Raw genomic sequence first — 17,038 nt, forward strand, 5'->3', positions numbered from 1 at the left:
GGATTCAAAGCTTAGTTTAGGAAAATAAAACCGCATGAAAATAGGGATTTATTACAGAGGTTGGCCTATGGACCTTACTTGGTGTATTTTAAAGTAACTAGGAAAACAAAATCCACCAGATAGATATATTATACTTTGTGTTATTTGTTCTTATTCAAGTCATAAAGATACTGTATGGTTTAAAGAAATATTAGTGTTTTTATCTCAGCAGACATTTGATGGTGCTCAAGGCTTTGTATTATGCCATGCTACATTCTATATCAGAATGTAGTGTTCCTTAGTTACCTGATACACCACACGTTTTGGTATGCAGGATAAGAAACAGCTGTCTTTGTGGTACAATGAAGTCGAGCATTTAAGATGAGACCAATAGGTTTTCAGATTGTGTGTGCTTGTTTTTGTGATTTATTAGGAAACCACACATGGGAGATAAGGACCATGGCACCCTAGTTATGCTTTTGATTTATGCTTTCTTTTGCCTTCAGTCTTAAGATACCTTTGTGTGTCAGCAGTGGTGTACAGTTAAAAAAAAAAAAAAAAAAAAAAAAAAAAGCACTTCTATTTACTTGGGAAGCATGAAGTTTTCTATTCTAACTCTCAGAATTGGACAGTGGTATAAACTAGATTTGGACAGTGGTATAAACTAGATTTTACACTATATTCTGTAGTAAGTTGTTTTTTGTTTTTTGTTTTTAATGGACATTTTTGTGTGTTGTTTATTATATAGGTTCCCTATACCAGGACAGCCATTCTCTCTCTCAGAACCTTCTCTTTCACCTCACTGTCTGTCTTGTCATCCTATTTCAGCAGACATAAGTAACCCTTTTCTTCAAAGGGCTTGCGCTGAGCATTTTCTCTTTATCCTACAGGTGCCTGAATTGCTTGTGTTAGTTTAATACTAGGTAGTTTAATACTAGGTAGTGTCTTTCTATTTGAGCCTAGATTTCTCAGAGTAAAGGTTCATGCATTACAAATACTTCTAGACTGTCAGGCTGGTGCTGTCAGTTTTTTCTCTGCTGTTCCTGCTTGCATTCAGTAGACCAATCACTATTTCCATTTGATACAGATCTTGACAGGCTACTCTGGTCACCATTGCTTTCTTTCAAACACGAAACATCTTCCCAAAGGTTCATATGCCATTTCTGTCTTTGTTACAATCCTGGCTGGATATGTCCTTCTGTTTCTGTTTCATTGCCCAAATGATAACTTCTATGTATGCCTGTGTCTGCCTGTTTGCAAAGAACACACCTGCCCCTGCACCAGCACATTCTTTGTGCATGCGGCAATCTTTCCCTCTCTGTTTTCATGTCTTTCACCCAGTAAATTCTCCAGAGCAAGGATCATGAATCCTCATACATTTGTAGATCAGTGGGCATATTGTAAGTGCTTTTACAATAATGTGTATTAGAAGCATTTCACCTGAGACAGAGCTCCTTGAGAGGAGACAATTCAATGAACAATGCACTGTTGTAATCCCTGGAAGGTTTTGGAACTCCCCAGTTCTGGATTTCTTGCTGAAATACCACAGCCAGCAGGCCTGTGCAGTCAGTTATATACAGGTGCTCAGGGTAAGAATTGCCAAATTTTAGTGCTCTAATCCTTTCTGATTGTAATTCCCATTAATATTGAATTACGAAGTCACTCCATTTGGCTTCACATTTCTTTATTAAAATACATTTAGATGAGCTCCTCAGTTTCTTAACTTAGCAAAGTATAATTTTATTTATATTTCTGTATGCATAGTGTGTCATGCATTTATTTCAATAGTCACATGAATTATCTGACATTTTCTAAAAACTCCTTGCTCATTGCTTGTAGACAAAACTCAGCATCAATATATTGTAGGAAATATAGACTAGGGTCTTTATGATGGTGCAAACTGAATGTATATGTGAAAAATCATGATCTATTCAGTTCTTACTCTGGATTAGTTCATACATTGCTGAATGGTCTGAACAAAGTACTTAACTTCTCTGTGCCTCATTTTACTCATTGTGCAGTGGAGATAAATTAGTTACCTATTTCATGGGGATGTTATAAAGACTAATAAATTATTTAGGCAGCACTTTAGAGCACTTTTATAAGTAAGTGATGAGTATTAATGGTGAAGATACTCAGATGCACAAACGACACTTGGACACTTAACAGCCATTTCTGCCTCTGAAAAATTTCCCCTGGCTATTGGTGCTAGTGGTTTGCTGTACCATGGGAGCAGGGGGAAGCCATTTAAATTCTTTGCCAAATGGAAAGACTAATGATGTACTCAAAGGCATTTAATCTGCAATGAGCTTTGAAATCCTCAGATGAGAGGGGCACTACCAGTTAGCTTATTAGAGTTGTAAGTCACGTGAGAGTTCTTGAAAACGTTCCACCCTGTGCTTCATCTTCCATGACAGGGATGCTTTCTGTTCCAAACATTGATTGTTAGGAATTCATTAATGCATCCTATGTTGTGCTCCGAAGTTTCTTGTGAGAGAATGGGAAGTGTACTGGGCATACAAGCCATGCTTGCTTTAAATGTGACATTCTTCACATTCTTCTTACGTGACATCTGCCCACTGGATGGTAAAGCAACTGCAAGGTCAGGCTTTGTGGTACCATTGTTTCAAGATGATCAGATGAGAAAACCAAGCCAAACATTTTATTGGAATGGGAAGGAAAAATGATTTATTTAACAGTCATTTAACATGCATCATATGGATGACGTAGTAGCCATACAGACGTTGACCAGCTGCCAACCATGACTAAAGTTAAATGGAATGGTTGACAAGCACTGACAGGTCAGGTTTCCAAAACACTTTAGAAAAGTCCAAATGATCAGAATCCAAAATGCTAGGAGTCAATAAAAAAGAGACAAAATTAGTAGCAGTGTAACTAAAAGGAGAACATGCCTCAGTGTGAACTTTTATTTTCCTGGCCAAAATTCTGTTTTCAGAGAAGATGACCAGAGAACTTTCCCCAGCTGCAGTCTGAATTTTGGCAAAAAGATAAAAAGCTTTTATTTAATTATTTCCCTTACTTATTATATCCAGTCTTTTGACTCTGGGGTGGAGACACTGGTATCATTTCTATCATTTATTTTATGGTAAGTGTAGATGTTTCATTATAAAAACACAAAATTAACTTCAGTATTTCTGTGGAATTGCAGCTGCACCAAAATGGTCAGCATTATAAGGTAGCACTTTGAAAACTGTAAATGAGTGCTAATCCAAATTGCTATAGTGCATGGTCAGGATCTTATAATTGTTTAATATCATTAGAGACTGAATCCTCACATCTGTCCTGGGCTCTTGCCCAATTAGTCTTTAGTAAGACTCTAAACAGCTATCTGTGTATTTGCTTAATAGCAAATAGCTGGAATTGGGTGTACTGACTTAACTGGTCTGAATGTGTCACTACAGAGGAATATTTGGAAGTAGGTAATTTTGGTGTTTGGTAGTTATAGTACACAGAAGAGCAGTTCTGAAGCACTTGTGATGTAGAAAGCAGTAGCATCTATTGGCAAGTCACTGCACATTGGAAAGCATTCAGACAAAGCATGGGACCTTTTATTGGATCATCAGTGTCGGTTAGATTGGCTACTGGGAAAAGAGTTTTTTGTAGGAAACAATAGTTCATACATAGTTTATTACCGTCTCTTCAAAGGCACTTGTGAATGCTTCTCCGTTTACGGGAATTGTTAATTGCTTAATGAGAGAGAGAAGATTTAATATATCCCAGGAAACAATTTGTTGGGATAATTTGTTGGGGAGTCTCTTCCAGTGGAAGTCATACTTAAATTTATAGGCTGTGTTAAATCACCACTTTGCAGAATATATTAAAAACCTAAAATCTCTTTTGTTGCATGCAAAATGACAGCACTGTCTGTGAAGCTGTCTGAGTACCCGCCTGAGTGAGGACAGCAGGGCTGGCCCTAAATCATCAAGTTGTCAGAATGGTTATTTGCAGAACTGTGATGTTAGTTACTCCTATGAACAGCTGGAAAGAAAAAAAAAAAAAAAAAAAAAGCCTAGATTCCCACAGTATATAGCTAATGGCTACAGTACTTGCAGTTTCTAAGGGACATGGAAATACTGGTTTTCTAAGGTGCTACAATGAGACAGTTGGAATGTAGTAATAAAAAGAATCTACAATATAATTAGATTATTTCTTTTCTAATCAAGCTGCGTTAGATGCACATTTTCAAAGCCCTTGCCTTTGGGACTTAAAACAAAATAATAAATATCCAGAATGCTGTGTTAGCTAATTTTCTCAGTGACCAGAAATCACACACATTACATTCTTCCAAGACCTTGCAAAAATCTGTGTGCAGACCCTCCCTCCACCATACTCATACCCACATACTGGAAGTTTTTCAGTCACCTTAAAGCAGACTTTGTCTCTTATGTGCTTTGTATCCATTGTGCACCTAACACTTAGCTCCCTCAGCACCTGTGTGTGGCACAGCCTTTGTCAGGCAGGAGATATGGCTGGATGATCTGAGAATCCTCCACCTATTAAAGACTGAATCATTTTGTGTGTTGTGGTGTATGAAGCTGTCATTCCATGTTTTTCTGCAAGATGTTGCAATTCAGAGGACAAATTTGTTACCAGTGTGTCTTGGACCCTTTGTCAGCAAATCTCTCCTCTCTTTCTCTCTCTGATCTCTAGGTAGGAGGAGTGAGTGTCTGTTGAGGGATTTCTTGAAACAGCAAAAATCCTATGGCTTGCTGCAGCTGAGCAAACCAAGCTACCAGGATAACGGTGAGAAGCTCCTATGACAGTGTTCCCACATCGCCCAACTGAGGAGTGCAGAAAAATATTGCTGCCAGCAGCTGACACCAAAAACAAGGTCTACGTGACTGCTAATCACAAGGGGACTGTTTTCTTGCAGGTGGGGTTGTTTTCTTGCAGTTGTTTGTCTGAGTGCTTTTGACCAATAATCTTGTGTGAAACACTGTCCACCCCTGTTAAGTTCTCTATAAAAGTTAGGCTATTCGGGCAATAAAATGGAGCATGATCTGACTCTACTGTGTGTCTGTCGTGCTTTCGGCCGTGCTTCCTGCAACATATGGCGCCCGAACAGGCTGAGACCTGACCAGGACCTGCACAGACATCGCACCGGAGCAGGACATCGCAGCACCGGAGCAGACATCGCAGCCGAGCACGGACATCGCAGCGGCGCCGGGGCAAACATCGCAGCGCAGCGGGACACCAGCGGCGCCGGCACATCTGAACGCAGGTAGACCAGGAGACCAGCGGGTCGGGACTTCGGAGCGCCCATCCGAGCGGCGCTTGAGCAGAGCGGACACCGGCCCGGACACACGGTACACAGGCCTCACGGTGAGACGCGGTACTCCCGCTGAGAGACGCGGAACACGGTGGGAAATAGAGTCGCGGCGGGACGTGGAATTGCGGAGGGCCGCGGGAAATGGACGTGATCACGGTGCGATGCGGGACATCCGAGATCGACCTGCTACGGGAGACCAGAGGCATCAGCGGACACCGGCAGCCGACCCTCAGCGTGTGGCGAGTCGGCACAGAGCAGAGGGGCGGACATCAGGACCCTGCAGCCTGTCTGACGTGACCATGGAGGCAGCGGCGGCTGTGCTGCTTCTCTCTGGCATTCTTTTTATAAGAGGTTTATCTTGCAACGCAAAAAAGACTCTTCGTCCCCAGATCGGTGTTATAACTATGTTTCTGGATAACATTCCGTGGGGTTGCCTCAGTCTACGGACTATTAATGACGATTTAGCTCTATTGCGGGGCAGGAGTGCAGAGACGCAGATTACACTGCCAAATGACCACCGGCAGGCTCGTTCACAAACAGCTTCTAGGATTGCAGCTGGCACTGCCTGCAGCCGTATAGCAGACGTTCCACTCTCTTTCCTAACTAGTAATCATGTGTCTCATCCATTTGTGGTGAATGGTCAGTGGCAAAAAGAAAAGGGGGAGAGTAAGGGGCGGCAAAGACAGAAACGGTACCAGGAGGATGCCACTGACACTGACGGCACGGGTAATAGGAGTAGTATAAGTGACATAGGTGCAGGGCGGCGGCAGGCACTGCCGCGCTGTGGGGCGCTCTGCCTGCTGCTCGCCCTCACCTGCCTGTGCACTGCTGCCGACAGTGCTAGAGCAAAATGTGAAGACTGCTCAGACGGCAGTGATGAGAGTGCTTGTGTGAAGAAGACGTGTGCTGAATCTGACTTTGTGTGCAACAGTGGTCAGTGTGTGCCAAACAGATGGCAGTGTGATGGGGATCCGGACTGTGAAAATGGGTCTGATGAGAGTGCTGATCTGTGTTATATGAGAACATGCCAGGTAAATGAAATCAGCTGTGGTCCTCAGTCAACCCAGTGTATCCTGGTGTCCTGGAAATGTGATGGTGAAAAAGACTGTAACAGAGATCCTGATTGCAAGGATGGAAGTGATGAAATTAACTGCCCTTCTCAGACCTGCAGGCCAGACCAGTTCAGATGTGAAGATGGGAACTGTGTCCATGGGAGTAGGCAGTGCAGTGGTGTGAGAGACTGTCTGGATGGCACTGATGAAGCAAACTGTAACGATGTTATTCAGTGCTCAGGACCTGGCAAATTCAAGTGCAGAAGTGGAGAATGCATAGATATCAACAAAGTGTGTAACCAGCAGAGAGACTGCAAGGACTGGGGTGATGAGCCCCTGAAGGAATGCAACATACATGAATGTGACTGTCCAGCTGGGTTTGAGTTTGTAGACAAGAGAAACTGTGGAGATACTGATGAATGTCAAAACCCTGGTATCTGTAGTCAAATCTGTATCAACCTGAAAGGTGGCTACAAATGTGAACGTAGCCGTGGCTATCAGGTGAATCCTGCTACAGGAACCGGGAAAGGGCCATACTGGTACAAAAACACAAATAACACCTGTGATTACAATGACGCTGCTAAGCAGGGTTTAGGGGTTTGTAGCATGGAGACAAGGGGTAACAACTACAGTGTTTGGAACAATTGTGCAGCTTTGGCCTTACCTCCTGATGTGCTTCTGATTTGTGGGGATGGGGCCTGGCAAGGTATCCCTGCAAATGCTATCAGATGTCCATGTTACTTAGATAAACTCATTGTATTTGCTCCTAGCTTATTACAGTTGCGTGAGATCACCAGACATAAATGGGCATTGCTTGCATCGGATTGCAATGATAATGTTGAATTGTGTGGGGTTGCAGCTAGAGCGGCATTAGCAATTTCAGTGCCTGGAGTGGCATCTGCGGCCGCACGTAACAACTTAGAAAAATTGGTATGCTGGGCCAAGAGGCAAGCCTATGCCACGACAGAGATACTTGAGGAGATGTTACCAGATCAAAATAGTCTGCGACATCTGCTTTTACAGGATCAAGCTGCTATTGACATCTTGCTTTTGGCTCAAAGAAATGGGTGTGAGGACTTTAAGGGAATGTACTGTTTAAACCTTTCTGATCATAATGAGTCAATTCACAAATCCATTACTTTCCTGAAAGAGCATATGAGAAAGATTCAGTATGGTATCAATCCTTTCAATCAATGGTTCACTGACTTGTTTGAAACAAGGTGTAGATGGTTGCTGGGTTTAGTCACAAGGGGATTAAGGATTTGGTTTATGGTGGTGGTAATCATCGTTGTGTGTTGTAAGTATAGCTAAAGAGTCACTTGTAAAACTGCTGTGTCGGGCTTGGTTTGCTCAAAAGAAGAAGGGGGAATTGTTGAGGGATTTCTTGAAACAGCAAAAATCCCATGGCTTGCTGTAGCTGAGCAAACCAAGCTACCAGGGCAACTATGAGAAGTTCCCATGAGTGTTCCTACATCGCCCAATTGAGGAACTCAGAAAAATATTGTTACCAGTAGCTGGCTTCAAGGACAAGGTCTATGTGACTGCTAATCACAAGGGGGTTGTTTTCTTGCAGGTGGGGTTGTTTTCTTGCAGTTGTTTGTCTGAGTGCTTTTGACCAATAATCTTGTGTGAAACACTGTCCACCCCTGTTAAGTTCTCTATAAAAGTTAGGCTATTCGGGCAATAAAATGGAGCATGATCTGACTCTACTGTGTGTCTGTCGTGCTTTCGACCGTGCTTCCTGCAACACACAGACACACAAATTGCTGGTTTTGATAGGGCTCTGGCAAAGACAGATTGGTCTAAAAGCATGGAAGGGTGAAATTTAGCCATACATTTGGGACTGTGTACTTCTAAAATTTCAGAATAACCACTTGGGGTGTAAAAACTGAGAACACCTCCTTTGGATCCAGTAGATCATTCATACCTTTTATAGCAGAATTGCAGGTCATCTTCATAATCCTCTTTTGTCCTAATATCAAATATTGGATGTTGCTTCTATGTTCACAGTGTCTGTTAACAGTATTTTATGTTTTTGGCTGCAAGGGGTAGCAGGTGGGAAATACCTTTTTGTGTGTGTTTGGGGGGGGGAAGTTAAAAGTCCATTCATACTTTATTTTGCCACGTGATATTTTCGTAATCTCAGTTGGAATCAGAGAATGCATACACTCTGTTTTCAACTGTAAAATACTGTAACATTCAGACATGTATTTAGATAAAAGGTATCATTCTGGTTACATTATTACTGTAGATAATCAGAAGGACCTGTGCAGTTTTTTCAGTTGCTCTATATGAGTTGTGAGTGTTTCTTTTGAGTCTGAGCATTCAAAATACAGCCTTATGAAACAAAATAACTGCATTAAAATTCAAAGCCTAGTATAAACTTTGGCATTTTCATTTGTTGTACTTTAATGAACGTAGTCCAGTTTATTGTTGTTAAACTGTTGTATTGTTGTTAAAATTTCTAGTACTTATTTTTAAGGAATAGCACAAATAGAGTTTTTAAATTTAGATGTGGCACACTACTTGTCCTTCACTTGGTATCAAGTTATTCCTTGCTTTAAGACATTTTTTGTCTAAACAAGTATTACTTTGTAATGCTAACGTCACACACCTTTGTGTACTTAGGACTCCGTAAAATGTATTTTTCTATTTGCTTGTTCATAAAAGCAGGGAATTAATCTTGTGTTCTCTTATTACAAATAAAGGAAAACATTTATTCTTAAGGCTGCCAAGATTCTTTAAATTTCAGTGATAGCGCTGAAGACCTGCATCCACCAGAGGCCAGTAGTGCACTTCTTACAGCGTGCCATTGAGCACTGAATTCACCCAGCTGCCACACGGATTAAATGTAGTGCTTCAGAATATTAACAACAACAAAATTAATCTGCTTTGCTTGCTGAAGAGCCTACAGATATTTTCTCTGTATATTTTCCCTGTGTGTAGCTGTGTATATTAATACACATGCACAGACGTGTATTTCTCATCATTTAGAGAGCAATACTGATTACCAGTAAAACTTTACGTCTTCTTGCTCGTCTGATCCTTTGCTATGCTGGGAATTTGCATTGGGCATAAACTGTTTATAACAACACACGTTTTACAAGGTGACTGGATAGTAGTAAAAAGAACATTTTCCAATGCACACATCTAAATTTTTGAAAGATTACTTGCATATCTTGCTCTTACTGTGTCCACTAAGAGCTTGCTGACAGTTATGTCATGCTGTAGGTTTTTTTTGTTTGTTTGTTTTGTTTTTATTTTTCCATCTGAATTTGAAGTTTGATCTAAACTTTAATTTGGGATTTTTAGATGAACCCATTCAACAGGTTAAAAGGGGTGGAAAATGGTTACATGGAGCATTATTAGGGAAATAAAAAAAAGAACTGTTGTCTGTAGAATACCCAGTAATTGGTCAATCCCTGTTGCCTAAATACACCCAGTACTATTTAAGGTAATTATGCTAATCATCAGAGTATTTAGCCACAAACTGAATTCATGAAGAAAAATGAAAATGCTGTTCTAGCGTACCAGTGAAATCTGTCTTGACAATTTAATTCAGCATTTATTTAATTGAATAAGAGCAATAAAAAATTAATTGTGCTTTAGGATTTCTACTTCTTCTGACTTGTCAAAAAAATTCAAAACTCAAGGTATGTCAGTCAATGAAAATGCCTGAAGCACATCCAATATCACTGTGTTTTATAGATTAATGAAACAAACTGAGCCGCCATGTGCACAGGTATAAATAGTTGATTATTTACCTGCCTTTCTGCTATTTGAGGACAAAGCAAAATGTGAATAACACCCTCCTCCCCGCACACCTGTTTGTTTCTGAGGAATGTTAATCGGCTTCCTAGTGCCAGCAGGCTACAATCACCAACTACTAATTATTTTTAGATAATGATATTGGTAGTGTGGTAGTTGTTTGATTACTCCTTGGACATCTTTACTACTTCTCAGGTTATCATCTAATTACCTGAGGTGAGAACACTTAATTGGAGAAGATTTTTAAATGAACTTCCTGCAGCGTCTATGATTTTTTCTTGGAGAACTCTATACCTAGTTTAATTTTGAAGGCCTTATACTTTCATTTTCATTAGACATTAAGTTTTCCAATTTACCAGTTGCTGTGTACTCCCTAAGTGAGGTTATAATGTATCAGGGTTATCAGCTGGAAGGCTGGAAAGAACAGTTCAGATTTCAAGGCACGTGTTATGGTGTTTATTCCATCACGGGAACGAGTGGTGTTTTTATATTTCACTTAGTAAAGCATTGTTCTGGCAAGAAGAATGTCTTGTTTTTCTTCTGGCTTCTAGTAAAGTTTCTATGGCTAATGACAAATATAAGATGCATAAGTGAGACACAGAGCTGTATTCTCTCATGTGATCATTTTGTCTGTCCCAAGAAGTCTTGAATTATTTTCCTTACGATAGTGTGACTTCAGCCAAATACAGTAGAATAGTTTGCAGCTTGCTGATTAAGTGTTTTATGGGACAGTAGATCAGAATTTGAGGTCCCTCATCCTGAGGAGGGAATCAAACCTGTGCTGTGTATTTCTTAGGCATCTGCTAGGCTCTTACATGAACAATAGATATAGGTTTTTTTTAAGGTATGCTCTAAAAGAGTAGAACAGGTACTGCTTAGCTGTTTAAAGAATCCATGCCTTTCTTAGGAGAAGGATCTAGGATCTAGATCCTAGGATTAGAGATCTATGATGAATAAAAATGCTTTCCATCAGACCTGGAAAAGATATTTAGAGTTACACTACTGTCTATAAAACTTCTGTCTAGACTAGCTTTCAACAATTCTACTCTTCTCCTGCTGAATTAAGGTTGTTTGATCCATTCTTGAGCCCTGTGTAGGTCATGTGGCAACTCTTCTCAAGATCGTGAATTCTGATTTGAGACCAAGCACCAAAATATACCTGTGTGTCTGTATGTAAGCTCTTTATTGTATTAATAATTTTTTTTTTAATGCTTTAATTATTCTTGGTGTGGAGTCTTCCACAATTGCTGTTGTATTGCTTTTACCTTTGCAATGTTATCATGTACTGAGGCCCTTCCTCACAGACAGATCCATTGGAATTGTGAGAAGATAGTAAGAAGACAGTGTTGTAAAATTTTAACATACTCCCTTGATCTGCATACCAAAGATATTCTTCACTTAATTTGAAGGGAGGGAGAAAAAAAAGAATAGCACTATTTCTCTTGAATTTCTGACCCACTGACAACAAAGAGATTTACATCAGGATTTCATAAATTAAGCATGAAATTGGAAGTGGTATTAATAGCCCTGTGTTACTATTCACTTTATAGGAATTCTGTGGTTAAGTGTAGTAAGTTGCAGTCTTACAGCTTTGGAAATGTTGGTAGAATTTTTATTTTTTTTCTACCCACAATTTTTTGAGTATATGGATTACCTAGCTTTTCAGTTTTAGGTTAAACAACATCCTTTCATTGGAAAAACTGCAAATGGGAAAAAAAAAGCTTAGATTTTCTGTCACTTTACTGAAAAAGTGGAAGACCTAGTCAGCTATTTGTATTGATATTGGTATCAAAACACATGCTATTAAACGCTATGGCATGATGGCAAATACCTGTTTATCTGATGAGCAGCTTTCCTTTAAATTAACAATAATAGTGTTGCAGCCTCATAATCAGCACCGCTGCAGACTGAGGATATCCGCATATATCAGTTACAATGAAAACACAGGTTCTGTGCAAGTGAGAGCCTAGGTTCTCATAGGTTTTAGGCTAGCTTAGCCCTTTTGTGCTGCTCATCAAAAGTACTCAGCATGAAGGCTTGTTTTAAAATATGTTTTCTGCATGTAGGATTGTAGAAAGTAATTTTTTGTTTAATGTAATGGAGAACGCATCTATTCAAATGATTATATTTTATAAAAGAGAAATGTTTACAAGAGAGTAAAAAAATGCAATACTTGAGGATAACAGCATTAGAGTATGGTAATTTCCAAGTAACTGTTGCAGAAATGTAAGCTTTGTGAATTAGGAGGAAGTCTTGAAATAGGAGCAGATTGCTTTGTATCTTTTTACTTTGCATGTTCACAAAGCTTGTTTTTAAATGTGATATATTCCAACTGTGAGATGACAGAATGTGACTAGTGGGTCTTCTCATCTTCTAATCCAAGTTCAGGTGTGCTGCTTTTAAAAAATAGACATTGGGTAAGTCAAAGAATTTGGGAGGGAAACAAACACAGAATACATGTACTGAGAAATCAAAGCACAGAATTAGAATGAGAAAACAAAAGGAAAGAAATGAGGGTGAAATAAAGAAGCTTGGTTCCACTCCCAAGGATTAGTTAACTTTCCCTTTTTGGCTTGTAAAAACATGGATATTTTTTCCATTTCTGCCATACTAATTTTCTGCTTTCTTTCATCATAGCAATATGAAGTGACTGCAGCTTACGAAGGTGACAGTAAGAGTATATTCGTTCAGTGAAGAGCTGTGTTTTATTGTTTAGGCATGTCACGTTGATGTGTATTACACACATCCCCCACAGGAGGGTTATGATGTGCCTAAATGACAAATGCATTGCTCTTCACAGAACTTCTTGTGACTTGAATTTCTGTATTTATTTGGCAAAACCCCTTAATGGTCTTGAGTTTTCTGTCAGGTCTCTGCAGCCTGACTGCTGCATGGGAAACGTAGATCACAAACTTGTCAGTCAGGTAAAAGCAAGAATGTTTTACAGCCTTTTAATTATTTGAACAAATAGGATAAATAAGGACAAAACAAAACACCCTACCCTTCCGTACACGTTTGTCCACTGAAGTTCTTGAAGTTCAAAGATAGCTTTATCCTCAAATGTCTGACAGAGCAATGCAGTAGCAAGTACTATGTTGATTAATTCTGCCAACATTTACTATAAAGAACCTGTTTAGGTTGACTCTTAGACTTGCTTTGTATTTCTGTTATCCACCTAAAGGTGTGAGAAAGTGTTTTTTTTTTTTTTTTTTTTTAATTTTTATTTTCACGTAAAAACAACTTTTTGCTGCATAGAACTCTATGAACCAGTTTTACAAAATGTGCAAAAATTGGCCTTGTTTTTCTGTTATTTCATTCAATGAATGAGTGTTACTAGAACAACTTAAGCCAGAGTTCTACTTGTGACATTTAAATATGTTAGAGTGGGAAATTAAAAACAGTGTAGATAAGTGCATATTTTATAAATGTGATAAGACAAAGGGACAAATAGATTGCTAACCGCATCAACAAACTGTTCTAAGGCATGCTTTTTCACCTTTATCCTTTATTGTCTTATGGTTGGAGAGGAACTTTGGAAGGCTGCATACCTTAGAAAATAACAGATTTTTCTTTTCTGACCAAACTTGTCTGCCGTAGCATTGGTGAATATAAAAATAGTAGTGCAGCAGTGAGGTTAAACTTGCACTAACATAGAAATTACTGAAATTTCTTCAGTTATTTTAGCAAGCCAAAATGGAAATTGTTGGTTTCTGAAATCAGAACATTTCTAATATTTTAGTTCAAAGTTTTTAATTCTTTTCCTCTAAAGATTTCATATGAACTATCCTAACTATATTAGTTCATATTAAGTATTGTTGGGAAGAACAAGTTTTTAATTTCCACTGAACTGTACTTTGAATTGTTTGAAAAATTTCCATGCAGGACTAAGCTTTGATACTTTGACCAAGGGAAAAAAAATCTGAGAGTACGTCTACAGGGTGTTATCTTATTTTTATCAGATCATAAGACACTTGAATTCTGCAGTTCCGGTGTACTAACTCATCAAAACTGTCATTCAGTGTCATCATTTTTCCCCTCTATCTTGAGGGCATGATTTTATACATACATACATACATATATATATATATATATATATATATAAATGATATTCTTCTGTTGTGGCAATAGGTTTTACAATGGAGAACAGAATAAAGCTCATAAAAGCTGTAACCTGATTGATTAGGGAACTTGGCCTGTGGCTATAGCAGGGTGTGACGTACCTCTTAGTCATCACAGTAATATATCTGGCTCAAGATATTTTGCTTTTAATCCAAAACACACAAAATTCTCCTGCCTGCCCTGAAATATTGTTGTAAATAATTCCAACAAAGAGCTTTGGAGAGGCAAGGGTATGAAAGACCATGGCTGATTGCCATTTCTGGTTTCTTCCTTATTAGAAAATACAAGGAAGGTAATATCTACCTAAAGGACAATGCAGAATGCTCTTTTTTATTAAAGCAACTTTTTGTTCTGCCAGAAAATATGATGTTTAGCCCTAGATTCCCAAATTTGATTATATGAAATGGAATATACCTATATTCTGAAACCCTGTAAGATAAGGATGTGTCTTTGTAGAGAGTTACCTTCCTGGGAGAGAAGTAAGACAGCCATTCGCTCATGCCACTAAATATGGCTTAAAAACTTTTTTAGTTTATTTTTGTGTGTAAGAATCTTTATTATATCATGTAGGAAACAAATGGGAAAAAGTACCTTACTCATAGTCTTAGTAAATTTCAGAGTTTTTGTTATTTGTATGTAATCACCTCACATGGCAGCTGTCATGCAAAATGACATGTTTTTTTAATGAGAGGCACAATATAAAATGTGTGAATTAAATTAAGACCACAAGAGTAGACCTTAAAGTTTCTTTTTATTGTTATTATTATTTCCTGGACTGCTGTGATTATTAGGTGACATACTTCTCATTTCAAGGCAAGTTCATACAACCTCATTGGAATTGCTTTGAAATGTAGTTTTAGAGGAGCTGAAATAGAAGTAGATAAGGCCTATTTGAGATTTGTCTAGAAGACATATAAATGTTAAAGTTCAAATTCAAGTGTATTTTACTCCTGTCCAAGTTTATGCTATGATGCCATAAGGTGTTTTTAGTTGTTTTAAAGAATAATCTGCTAAAATAAAGTATGTTCTAATTAGTGAGAAAAACATGCTAAGATAGTGCAGAAATTGTTGTTGCAGAAATAAGCAACTGCAGTAGTCTGCTTTGTTCTAGAAGTAGAAAAAGGCTTCTATTTTACTTCATGTTTCAAAGGGAGCCACCATGGAAAAGCTTACTTTCCAGAACCATGTACCCAGCTGAGATGTATGAGTGTATGGATTTTCTTTGATGCACAAAAATCAGTGCATAAATTCTATAGCTCATTCACTCCTTGCAATTTTAGATAAAGTACTTTGTTTTTAGTTTTCTTGTTCAGGTTGGAGCTGGAATAGGCTTACAAGTTCCATTATGGCAATGATATATGATGAGAAGTGCAGCAAAAGATATATAGGCTCTTCAAGAAGCTCAGGATAAAGGAAGAATCAGAATTAGGAGAAAACAAAGCTACAATTGCTATGAAGAAGGAAAAAAGCCTGGATTTAAATGCTTGTTTTAAGTTTATTGAAAATACATTTATTTTTTTTTTCCAGAAAGTAGCCACTGTTGTTACAGTAGCAGTTCAGTCAAAAAAGCAGATTCCAGTCAGCAGGAAGTGGCTTTAAAAGTTCCTACTGACTGTGTTGTCTTGTTTTTATGAACCTGTTATGGAAGTGGGTTTTCAAAATATACATTGGTCTTCAGCTGTTTCTCAGGTTCATAAGATAGCTTTTAATCTTCTCTTTGCCCTTTCTAGTTTTTATCAGTAGCATTCTCTTGCCTCAGTCTTTATATCCAAGGATTTTCACATATTGGATTAAAAATGGATGGGCTAGAAGTCTTGGCCCAGTCCCACAGCTACGACATCATTGGCATAAGTGAAACCTGGTGGGATGAGTCCTGTGGCTGGTGTGCTGCAATAGATGGTTACAGGCTCTTCAGGAGGGACAGGCAGGGTAGGCGAGGTGGCGATGTATGTGAAGCATGGGCTGGACTGTGTGGAGCTTCAAGTTGGCCAGTTTATTGCAGACCACCCGGCCAGGGTGACAATGCCGATGAATTATCCTTTGCAGAACTATGAGATGCCTTGATCAACTCCCCTTGTCCTTATGGGGGATTTCAACTTGCCAGACGTCAACTGGGATCACTACAATGCCAACATGAGCAAGTCCAGGAGGTTCCTAAAGCACTTATATGATAACATCTTGGTGCAGGTGCTAAGGGAGCCAACTAGGACAGGTGCCCTCCTAGATCTATTGCTGGAGAACAGAGAGGGTCTTGTGGGAGATGTGGCAATTGGTGGCCATCTTGGTCATAGTGGCCATGAAGTGGTTGAGTTTAGAATTTATGGCGACAGAAGGAAAACTGCCACCAAAACTTCAGCCCTGGATATGGGGAAAGCAAACTTCAGGCTGCTCAGGGAACTAGTCAGCAAGGTCCCCTGGGAAACTGCTTTTGAAGGCATTGGTGTCCATCAGTGCTGGTTGATCTTTAAGCACTGTCTCCTAAAAGCACAAGATCAGGCAATTCCAAAATATCGGAAGACAGGCAGGCAGGGCAGAAGGTCAGCCTGGCTGACCAGGGATCTTCTACTGAGGCTCAGGCAAAAAACAAAAGTGTATGGCTGCTGGAAGGAGGGTCAGGCGATGAGAAAGGAATAAAGGGATGCTGTTTGTGTTTGTAGGGAGAAAATTCGTGTGGCCAAAGCCTAACTAGAGTTGAAGCTGGCCATGTCTGCTACTTGATGGGGAAGGTCTCCTCACAGACAATGACATAAGCAGAGCAGAGACGTTTAATGCCTTCTTTGTCTCTGTCTTCAGCGCTGATGATGGGCTTCAGGACCTAGCGTGCCCTGAG

Source organism: Anas platyrhynchos, chromosome 5, assembly GCF_047663525.1.
Source record: "Anas platyrhynchos isolate ZD024472 breed Pekin duck chromosome 5, IASCAAS_PekinDuck_T2T, whole genome shotgun sequence".
In the NCBI taxonomy this organism is placed as follows: Eukaryota; Metazoa; Chordata; class Aves; order Anseriformes; family Anatidae; genus Anas; species Anas platyrhynchos.